A 12,384-nucleotide genomic window follows, 5' to 3' on the forward strand; every position below is an offset into this window, starting at 1 on the left:
GTCCTTGTTTGGCCCAATCAGATTATCGGCTGCGAGCAGGCCGGATGCAAACCGGGCCGTAGTTAGGCCCAACTATATGACGGGCTTCTAACAGGCCGAAATTAATATAGGGCCGAAATGTTAAACGGGCCCTTAACAGGCCGAAACTAATATCAGGCCGAATTACTAAATGGGCCTTTAGCAAGTGGGCCCAAAAGCATAGCGTCCAGTTGATGGGCCGAATCTGATATGGGCCATAATTTAGCCCAAAGCCTCTTAAAGGGCCGGACCTGATCTGGGCCGTAATTTGGCCCAGAACGTGGTAGGCTTTTAACGGGTTGGATCTCATATGGGCCATTATTAGGCTCGGAACGTGGAAGGCCATTAATGGACCAGATCAAATATGGGCCGGCATTTGGCACAAAACATGGCAGCCAGTTAATGGGCCGGCCTACTAGGGTCCTCAAAATCTTGTGGGCCTACAGCTGGGCCGACCCATTAATGTCGGCGAAATCTCGTGGGCCTTTAGCTGGGCCGGCCCATTATGGTCCACAAAAATCTTGTGGGCCTTCACCTGGGCTGGCCCATTATGGCCCGCAAAAATCTTGTGGGCCTTTACCTGGGCTGGCCCATTATGGTCCGTAAAATCTTGTGGGCCTTTAGCTGGGCCATCCCATTATGGTCCACAAAATCTCGTGGGCCTTTAGTTGGGCCGGCCCATTTAAACTTTATGGGCCACTTTTGGGCCGGTCCACGTGTTAACATATCATAGGCGCATCTCGCCCATTGGATGAGTGACACCTGTGCCAACGCGGAGCTGGCACGTGTTTCCTACAGCCAATGATGATTTTACACGTGGAAAATCCCCATTGGTCCGGGCTTTTAACGGGTTATCGGATCCAAAACCGGACCCGATAGCTTAACGGCGTTCCGTTACGGTGGATGCCACGTGTCGGTCACCCTTGACGAAAGCACTTCTGTGACGCGCGATTTATCGTCATGGAAGTGGACACTTTCATGATGATAATTTTGGTAATGTCATAGAACACTTCTACGACAGCACAGGTATGACTATCTTGATTCTGTCATAAATTTGTCATGGATGTACATGCATGATAGAAAACGTGACCTACTGTGACAAACACGTATCATCACAAAAGTGTATTTTTTTTGTAGTGTACATGGGGTACTGCATATAGTTCTGCCTAGGGTTGCAATAATTTAGTATGCAGGTTCATATTAAATCTTGTGTGTTGTTTTTCACAATTGAATGATTTCTTCTTCTTAATATAACATGTTGCTCTAGATTAGGTAGTTCAGTACTACTTCTTATTATTACTAATACAATCTGCATACTTATGGAGTATGTGTAACCATGTGAGTCTTTGTTCACATTATTGATGACCGTGCATAGTAACAAGTCGTGTCTGATTCTACAGCTGATGCTGCCAGACAAGCACATATGTATTGCAAGATTAAAGAAAAAACACCGAAGGACGATTGTCCTATAGCCAAACATGCGCTAAAAAGTAAAAAGAGATGTAGTCTACGAAATTGATATGGATTCATAGGGTTCAGATGATGCCAGTCAGATTGATATAGGTTAAGATCTCGGTAATCTTAAAAAAATACTTCTCAGGTACATATTTCTTGTACATCAGAGTAGTACCACTTATAGATTTTTGTTTCTAAACTATGTCTTTGAGTGCATTCGTCTAGGCAATCTATGGTTCTACAGTGGCACTAGGGAAAAGCGCACCATAGCCGACGTACCTTCATCTTCAACTTCAAGAAGATCTATAGTGAACGACCATTTATTCACATGGTTAAACTTTCTTTCCTGATTGCTAATTCATCTACAACTTGAACTTGTGTTGTAAAACGTTTATTAAAACTAGACGTGGATCATATTGACCTGAAGGATGCATTTGCCGCAGAAATGTGCATTGGTATGACGAAATGTAGTCACGATATTCCAGATAGGAACAATTACTGGAACAAGGTAAAAATATGCACCCGTGAGCAGGCTATATCGTTAAAGCCGCATTATATAAATGAAGAAAATTGGCAGAACCTTGTGGACCACTGGTGTGAGGATCACTCATTTGTATGTGATACACACTCTTCGCATTTCAACTTGTCAATCCATACTTCTGGAAACATCGTACTAAATTTGAGCTTCATGTCATAGAACTTCATGCGAAGAAACAAGGAAAACCATCTACTCTGAAGCTCAGCCAGAACATTGCACCTACAAAATGTGATTCCCACTTCAGATATATGGTAAGTACTTGTACTACCTTATTGAAAAAAGCTTTATGTTGGATGACTACATTTCTTGCAGTATTAATGTTTACCAATTGATAAATCTGATACAAGCCTGAGGACAACATTGATAATCAATCCAGTGGAGACTTGCTTGAACCTACGTGCACTACAAAGAAAGATCCTACATTGAGTCCGACTGAAAAACCAAATCGTAAGTACTGCCAAATTTTTAGGCTTCAAATTTATAGTCTAACATTTGTTATTCAAACTATCAAACATTGCTCTAACACTGCTATCAATCGTATTGCAGAATGAATCGAGGATCAGGCATATGATAACCCATAAGTATAGGGGATCGCAACAGTTTTCGAGGGTAGAGTATTCAACCCAAATTTATTGATTCGACACAAGGGGAGCCAAAGAATATTTGTAAGTATTAGCATTTGAGTTGTCAATTCAACCACACCTAGAGATATTTGCAGCAAAGTGATCAGTAGCACAGTAGTATGAATCATAGTCTCCATCATCCTTTCCTCACATGGGACAATGCTCTAATAATGAAGATCATCGCACTTTTATTTACTTACAACTCAAGAATTACACCTCGATACTTAGAACAAATATGACTCTATGTGAATGCCTCCGGCGGTGTACCGAGATATGCAATGAATCAAGAGTGACATGTATGAATGATGAATGGTGGCCTTGCCACAAATACGATGTCAACTACATGATCATGTAAAGCAATATGACAATGATAGAGCGTGTCATAATAAACGGAACGGTGGAAAGTTGCATGGCAATATATCTCGGAATGGCTATGGAAATGCCATGATAGGTAGGTATGGTGGCTGTTTTGAGGAAGGTATATGGTGGGTGTATGATATCGGCGAAAGGTGCGCGGTATTAGATAGGATAGCAATGGTGGAAGGGTGAGAGTGCGTATAATCCATGGACTCAACATTAGTCATAAAGAACTCACATACTTATTGAAAAAATCTATTAGTTATCGAAACGAAATACTACGCGCATGCTCCTGGGGGAATAGATTGGTAGGAAAAGACCATCGGTCGTCCCCGGCCGCAACTCATAAGGAAGACAATCAATAAATAAATCATGCTCCGACTTCATCACATAACGGTTTACCATACGTGCATGCTACGGGAATCACAAACTTTAACACAAGTATATCTCAAATTCACAACTACTCAACTAGCATGACTCTAATATCACCATCTTCATATCTCAAAACAATCATAAGGAATCAAACTTCTCATAGTATTCAATGCACTTTATATGATAGTTTTTATTATACCCATCTTGGATGCTCATCATATTAGGACTAATTTTATAGCCAAAGATTACCATGCTATTCTAAAAGACTCTCAAAATAATATAAGTGAAGCATGATAGATCAATAATTTCTATAAAATAAAACCACCACCGTGCTCTAAAAAGATATAAGCAAGCACTAGAGCAAAATTATCTAGCTCAAAAGATATAAGTGAAGCACATAGAGTATTCTAATAAATTCCGATTCATGTCTGTCTCTCCAAAATGTGTGTACAGCAAGGATGATTGTGGTAAACTAAAAAGCAAAGACTCAAATCATACAAGACGCTCCAAGCAAAACACATATCATGTGGTGAATAAAAATATAGCCTCAAGTAAAGTTACCGATAGACGAAGACGAAAGAGGGGATGCCTTCCGGGCCATCCCCAAGCTTAGGCTTTTGGTTTTCCTTGAATTTTACCTTGGGGTGCCTTGGGAATCCCCAAGCTTAGGCTCTTGCCACTCCTTATTCCAAAATCTGTCAAATCTTTACCCCAAAACTTGAAAACTTCACAACACAAAACTTAAACAGAAAATCTCATGAGCTCCGTTAGTGTAAGAAAAAAAACACCACCTTAAGGTACTGTAATGAACTCATTATTTATTTATATTGGTGTTAAACCTACTATATTCCAACTTCTCTATGGTTCATACCCCCGATACTAGCCATAGATTCATCAAAATAAGCAAACAACACACGAAAAACAGAAACTGTCAAAAACAGAATAGTCTGTAGTAATCTGTATCAAACGTATACTTATGGAACTCCAAAAATTCTGAAATAAATTGGTGGACGTGATAAATTTATATATTAATCATATTCAAAAAGAAGAAACCTAAAATCACTCTCCAGTAAAAAATGGCATCTAATCTCGTGAGCGCTAAAGTTTCTGTTTTTTACAGCAAGATCGCAAAGACTTCACCCAAGTCTTTCCAAAGGTTCTACTTGGCACAAAAACTAACTAAAACATAAACCACATATAAACAGAGGCTAGATGAATTATTTATTAATAAACAGGAACAAGAAGTAAAGAACAAAAATAAAATTGGGTTGCCTCCCAACAAGCGCTATGGTTTAACGCCCCTAGCTAGGCATAAGATTTTATTGATGCTCGCATGAAAGATAAGAATTGAAGCACAAAGAGAGCATCATATAGCATATGAAAAACACATCTTAGTCTAACATACTTCCTATGCATAGGCATCTTATAGGCAAAAAAATTATCAAGACAAGCAAAAACTAGCATATGCAAGAAGGAAGTGAGAAAGAATAACAATCTCAACATAACGAGAGGTAATTTAGTAACATGAAAATTTGTACAACCATATTTTCCTGTCTCATAATAATTACATGTGGGATCATATTCAAATTCAACAATATAGCTCTCACATAAAATTTTCTCTACATGATCCACATACATGCAAATTTGACACTCTTCCAAAATAGTGGGAATATCATTAACTAAAGTCATGACCTCTCCAAACCCACTTTTATCAAAAACTTCATAAGATTGAACATTATCTAAATATGTGGGATCTAAAGTTGACGCTCTTCCAAACCCACTTTCAGTATTATTGCAAACATTATTATCAATCTCATATTCATCATGGGGCTTAAATAAATTTTCAAGATTATAAGAAGAATCACCCCAATCATGATCATTGCAACGGGTAGTGGACATAGCAAAACTAGCATCCCCAAGCTTAGGATTTTGCATATCATTAACAAAATTGACATTAATAGAATTTATAATAATATCATTGCAATCATGATTTTCATTAAGGAGCTATCGTGAATCACTTCATAAATTTCTGCTTTCAACACTTCATCACAATTTTCAGATTCATGAATTTCAAGCAAAACCTCATAAAGATAATCTAGTGCACTCAACTCACTATCAATTGGTTCTTCATAATTGGATCTTTTAAAGGATTATCAAGGGGATGAGGATACATAACAATAGATTTTCAGCAAGCAAAGATGCAAGCATATAGAAGGCACATGGCAACACAAGCAAACAAAAGATCTAACGAGAAAAAGGCGAACGGAAAAGAGGGGCGAATAAAACGGCAAATTTTTGTGAAGTGGGGGAGAGGAAAACGAGAGGCGAATGGCAAATAACATAATGCGAGGGAGAAGATTTTATGATGGGTACTTGGTATGTCTTGACTTGGCGTAGATCTCCCCGGCAACGGCGCCATAAATCCTTCTTGCTACCTCTTGAGCGTTGGTTTTCCCTTGAAGAGGAAAGGGTGATGCAGCAAAGTAGCGTAAGTATTTCCCTCAGTTTTTGAGAACCAATGTATCAATCCAGTAGGAGACTACACGCAAATCGCCTAGTACCTGCACAAACAATCAAGAACCTTGCAACCAACGCGATAAAGGGGTTGTCAATCCCTTCACAGCCACTTGCAAAAGTGAGATCTGATAAAGATAATAAGATAAATATTTTTGGTATTTTTGTTGTATAGATTGGAAAGTAAAGATTGCAAAATAAAAGACGACAGAAATTGGCAAGTTGACAATAAACTAATATAATGTAAAATAGACCCGGCGGCCATAGGTTTCACTAGTGGCTCCTCTCATGATAGCATATATTACGGTGAGTGAACAAATTACTGTCGAGCAATTGATAGAAAAGCGCATAGTTATGAGAATATCTAGGCATGATCATGAACATAGGCATCATGTCCGTGTCAAGTAGACCAAAACGATTCTGCATCTACTACTATTACTCCACACATCGACCGCTATCCAGCATGCATCTAGAGTATTAAGTTCATAAGAACAGAGTAACGCATTAAGCAAGATGACATGATGTAGAGGGATAAACTCATGCAATATGATATAAACTCCATCTTTTTATCCTCGATGGCAACAATACAATACGTGCCTTGCTGCCTCTACTGTCACTGGGAAAGGACACCGCAAGATTGAACCCAAAGCTAAGCACTTCTCCCATTGCAAGAAAGATCAATCTAGTAGGCCAAACTAAACCGATAATTCGGAGAGACTTGCAAAGATATCAAATCATGTATATAAGAATTCAGAGAAGAATCAAATATTGTTCATAGATAACCTTGATCATAAACCCACAATTCATCGGATCTCGGCAAACACACCGCAAAAAGTATTACATCGAATAGATCTCCAAGAACATCGAGGAGAACTTTGTATTGAGAACCAAAGAGAGAGAAGAAGCCATCTAGCTAATAACTATGGACCCAAAGGTCTATGGTAAACTACTCACACATCATCGGAGAGGCTATGGTGTTGATGTAGAAGCCCTCCGTGATCGAATCCCCCTCCGGCAGATCGCCGGAAAAGTCCCCAAGATGGGATCTCACGGGTACAGAAGGTTGCGGCGGTGGAAAAGTGATTTCGTGGCTCCCCTGGATGTTTTCAGGGTATAAGAGTATATATAGGCGAAAGAAGTAGGTCAGTGGAGCTACGAGGGGCCCACGAGAGTGGGGGGCGCGCCTACCCGCCCTGGGCACGCCCTCCTGCCTCGTGGCCGCCTGGTTGCGTCTCTGACTTCCACTCCAAGTCTCCTGGATTGCGTTCTTTCCAAGAAAGATCCTCGCGAAGGTTTCGTTCCGTTTAATATTCCTTTTCTGCAAAACACTGAAATAGGCAAAAAAACAGCAACTGGCACTGGGCCTCCGGTTAATAGGTTAGTCCCAAAAATAATATAAAAGAGCATATTAAAGCCCATTAAACATCCAGAACAGATAATATAATAGCATGGAACGATCAAAAATTATAGATACGTTGGAGACGTATCAGGAGCCCCGAACAGACTCCAGATCTGGCCTCCTGATGAAGAACAGGAGGTGGCGACAGCTTCGTATCATAATACGCGATGAAACTTCCTCTCCTATTTTTCTCTCCAAAAATAGGAATTTATAGAGTTGAAATTAGGGTCAGCGGAGCCTCGTGAGCCCCACTACCCATAAGGGCGCGCCAGAGGGGCGTGGCACGCCCTGGTGGCTAGTGGGCAGCTGGGGGCCCCCACCAGTGGGTCTTGGTTCCAGTATTTTTATTTATTCCAAAATAATTCTCCAAAAAGTTTTGTCCAATTCTAAGAACTTATATTTCTGCACAAAAACAACACCATGGTAGTTCTACTGAAAACAGCGTCAGTCCGGGTTAGTTTCATCAAATCATGCAAATTAGAGTCCAAAACAAGAGCAAAATCGTTAGGAAAAGTAGATACGATGGAGACATATCAACTCCCCCAAGCTTAACCCATTGCTTGTCCTTAAGCAATTCAGTTGACAAAATAAAAGTGATAGAGAAAACTTTTACGAACTCTTTTGTTTGTGTGTCCATATATATGCTTAAATAGCACTCAGGTTTTCAGCAAAGATCATGACTACCTTCCAAACAATAACTCTTAGAAATTATATTCACCTATATCAATGGCATAATCAACTAGCGGGCAATAAGAAGATATCTCAAATGCCAACACTTGTCAAAACAATCATGATATAATATGACAATAATGGTATCTCGCTAGCCCTTTCTGAGACCGCAAAACACAAATGCAGAGCACCTCCAAAGCTCAGGTAGCGACTAAACATTGTAATTCATGGTAGAAGAGATCCAGTCATGATGCATTCAACATTAACTACACACAATGCATGAGGATGAAAATAGTGCTCTCAGGTCTGGTGCTTGTTTGAGAAGGTGATGACTCAACATAAAAGTAAAATAACATGAAAGTAAATAGATAGGCCCTTCGCAGAGGGAAGTAGGGATTTGCAGAGGTGCCGGAGCTCGAAGCTTAAATCAGAGAGAAATATAATTTTGGGAGGTATACCCTTCTTGTCAATGTTATGCCCAAGAGTTTTCAATATCTTCCATGCTAAACAAATTAGCGGCGGTTCCCAAGTGGTAAAAGTGAAGTTTACTCCCCCTCCACCAACAAACACAAGCCATGGCTAACCGAATCCACGGGTGCCTTCCATACCAACAACAGTCCGGGGGAGTTTTGTTTAATTATTTGCAATTTCTTATCATGGGACTAGGCATGCCGATTACCAGCCCCTCTCGTGCAAGGACGAGTGAATAAACACTCATCATGAGAATAACTCGGTTAGCATGGAAAATACTGACCACCCTGATACGTCTCCATCGTATCAACTTTTCCTACCACTTTTGCTCTTGTTTTGGACTTAATTTGCATGATTTGAATGAAACTAACCCGGACTGACGTTGTTTTCAACAGAACTACCATGGTGTTATTTTGTGTAGAAATAAAAGTCCTTGGATTTGGACGAAACTTTTTGGAGATTTATTTCAAAATAAATAAATAAATACTGGAACCAAGAACCACCGACGGGGTGCCTTGCTGGCCACGATACACCAGGGCGCGCCACCCCCTCCAGGCGTGCCTTGGTGGGTTGTGGGGCCCATGTGGCCCCCTGACCCTAATTCCAACTCCATAAATACCTATTTCCAGAGAAAAAAAATCTGGGAGGAAGTTTCATCGCGTTTTATGATATGGAGCCGCCGCCACCTCCTGTTCTTCATCGGGAGGCCAGATCTGGAGCCCGTTTGGGGCTCCGGAGAGGGGAATCTTTGGTCTTCGTCATCACCAACTCGCCTTCATCACCAATTCCATGATGCTCCCCACCGGAAATGAGTAATTCCTTTGTAGGCTCGCTGGTTCGTGAGGATTTGGATGAGATTCATCATGTAATCGAGTTAGTTTTGTTAGGGCTTGATCCCTAGTATCCACTATGTTCTGAGATTGATGTTGTTATGACTTTACCATGCTTAATGATTGTCACTAGGGCCCGAGTGCCATGATTTCAGATCTAAACCGTTTATGTTTTCACCATTGTATCTATGTTCTAGATCCGATCTTGCAAGTCATATTCACCTATTACATATTATGATCCGTAAACCCCAGGGTGACAGTAATTGGGATACTTTCCGGTGATGACTGTAGTTTGAGGAGTTCGTATTCACTATCTGTTAATGCTTTGTTCCAGTTCTCTATTAAAAGGAGGCCTTAATAACCCTTAGTTTCCTTATGGACCCCGCTGCCACGGTAGGACAAAAGATGTCATGCAAGTTCTTTTCCGTAAGCATGTATGACTAGACTCGACTTCGGCCAAGGAGTGTGGAAGGGGGATTCCTACAGGCAGTCGGCTCTGATACCAACTTGTGACGCCCCCGATTTGACCGTACACTAATCATACACGCAAATGTGTACCATCAAGATCAAGGACTCACGGGAAGATATCACAACACAACTCTAGACACAAATTAAAATAATACAAGCTTTATATTACAAGTCAGGGGCCTCGAAGGCTCGAATACATAAGCTCGAATACACAAGATTCAGCGAAAGCAATAATATCTGAGTACAGACATAAGTTAAACAAGATTGCCTTATGAAGGCTAGCACAAAAGTAGCAACAATCGAAAAGGCAAGGCCTCCTGCCTGGGACCTCCTAACTACTCCTCGAAGTCGAACTCCACGTAGAATCATCCTCGGGATCCTCTGGCTCCTGGACTCCAGCATCTGTTTGCGACAACCAGGTATAGAAAGGGAAAAGGAGGGAGAAAAGCAACCGTGAGTACTCATCCAAAGTACTCGCAAGCAAGGATCTACACTACATATGCATGGGTATCTGTGTAAAAGGGCAATATCGGTGGACTGAACTGCAGAATGCCAGAATAAGAGGGGGATAGCTAGTCCTGTCGAAGACTACGCTTCTGGCAGCCTCCATCTTGCAGCATGTAGAAGAGAGTAGATGGTAAGTTCACCAAGTATCATCGCATAGCATAATCCTACCCGGCGATCCTCTCCTCGTCGCCCTGTGTGAGAGCAATCACCGGGTCATATCTGGCACTTGGAAGGGTGTGTTTTTTAAGTATCCGGTTCTAGTTGTCATAAGGTCAAGGTACAACTCCGGGTCGCCTGTTACCGTGGACACGGCTATTCGAATAGATCAACTTCCCTGCAGGGGTGCACCACATTACCCGACACGCTCGATCCCTCTGGCCGGGCACACTTTCCTGGGTCATGTCCGGCCTCGGGAGATCAACACGTCGCAGCCCTACCTAGGCTCAACAGAGTGGTCAGCACTCCGGTCTAAATCCTATGCGCGCAGGGGTCTAGGCCCATCGCCCATTGCACACCTGCACGTTGCGAACGCGGCCGGAAGCAGACCTAGCCCCCTTAATACAAGCGCGGGCTTACGGTCCAATGCGGCGCGCGCCGCTCAGTTGCTGACGTCAAAAAGAGCTTCGTCTGATACCACGACGTCGGTTGCCCATATCTTGTCCCACATGGCGGTTAGTGCGTATAAGGTCAACGACCCTACTCGGATCAAATACCAAGATCTCGTTAAGCGTGTTAATTGATGTAACCGCGAACACCGACCAGGGCCAGGCCCACCTCTCTCCTAGGTGGTCTCAACCTGCCCTGTCACTCCGCCACAAAGTAACAGTCGGGGGCCGTCGGGAACCCAGTCCCACCTCTACCACAAAGTAACAGAAGGAATAGGCGATATCTAGTGATCAAGGGGGGGGGGGGCTTGCCTGGAAGCTCAGCCGAGAAGGAGGGGATGGTCAACACCGTAGTCGTACTGGGTAGCAGCGGCGTCGGTCTCGGTGTCTAGCGAGAGAAGAGGGGGAAGAAACAATAAATATAATGCAAACATTTGCATGATGATGCATGACATGACAATGAGCGGTGTTAGGTTTTCCCTAATGCGGTAGGAGGTGATACCGGCATAGGGGGAAACATCCGGGAAAGTATCCCCGGTGTTTCGCGTTTTCGGACAGATGAGCCGGAGGGGGAAAGCTGCGTGTTCGATATGCTAGGGATGTGTGGCGGACGAACGGGCTACGTATTCGGATTCGTCTCGTCGTTCTAAGCAACTTTCATGTACAAAGTTTTTCCATCCGAGCTACGGATTATTTTATATTAATTTCTAAAGATTTAAATCATTTTTAGGATTTATTTAATTATTTTAATTAAAAATTAAATGTTAAATTGCTATGAGTACACGGAAGTGTACCCACAGATGGGATTGTCTGACCAGTAGGCCCAGTTGACTTGGTCAACTGCCCAGTCAGCAGAGGCTGACTGATGGGGCCGGTCAAAGTCAACAGCCCAGTCAGCATTGACCGTTGACTGGTCAAATTGACCAGTGGGTCCCATCTGTCATAGACTGATTAATTAATTAACATTTAATTAGGTTAATTAGTGATTAGGTTACTCTAATTATGTTTAATTAAATTAATTAATTCTTTAATTAATTAATTAATTATTATTTATTCTTTTTTAAATCGTTCCAGGGGGTTGGCCCCACGTGTTAGTGGCTCATCAGGGGGGTTGGTAGCGCAATTAGCGCTAATGACCTATTAGGCCGGCGATTTAAGCGTCGGTGGCTTTGAGCCATGGAGGAGGCACGCCGGATGGCCGCTATGGGCGGCGACTCGAGTCGCGGAGGCCACCGGGGGCGGGCTCGTGCTCACGCGCTTCTAGAGGAAGCAGATGGAGGCCGCGGGGTGAAGGGAGGAGGGCCATGGCGGAGCTGGGCGGTGTTGGTGCGGCGGATGCGTGCGGGGAGGCAGGGGAGGGCGCTGGCGAGCAGAGGCGGCCGCGGCAGACAGGGGAGCGGCGCGCGTCGCACGCGTGCGCGCGAGGCGTAGGCGTGCGTGCAGGTGGTGGTAGGAGCACACGGGCTGCAGCAGCAGCAGCAGCTAGGTGCAGCGCAGGCGAGCGGTGCAGCGCGGGGCGCGTCGTGGGCGTGGCGACACGGTTCAGGCGACGCGGGTG

Source organism: Triticum aestivum, chromosome 3D (genome assembly GCF_018294505.1).
Source record: "Triticum aestivum cultivar Chinese Spring chromosome 3D, IWGSC CS RefSeq v2.1, whole genome shotgun sequence".
Classification (NCBI taxonomy): domain Eukaryota; kingdom Viridiplantae; phylum Streptophyta; class Magnoliopsida; order Poales; family Poaceae; genus Triticum; species Triticum aestivum.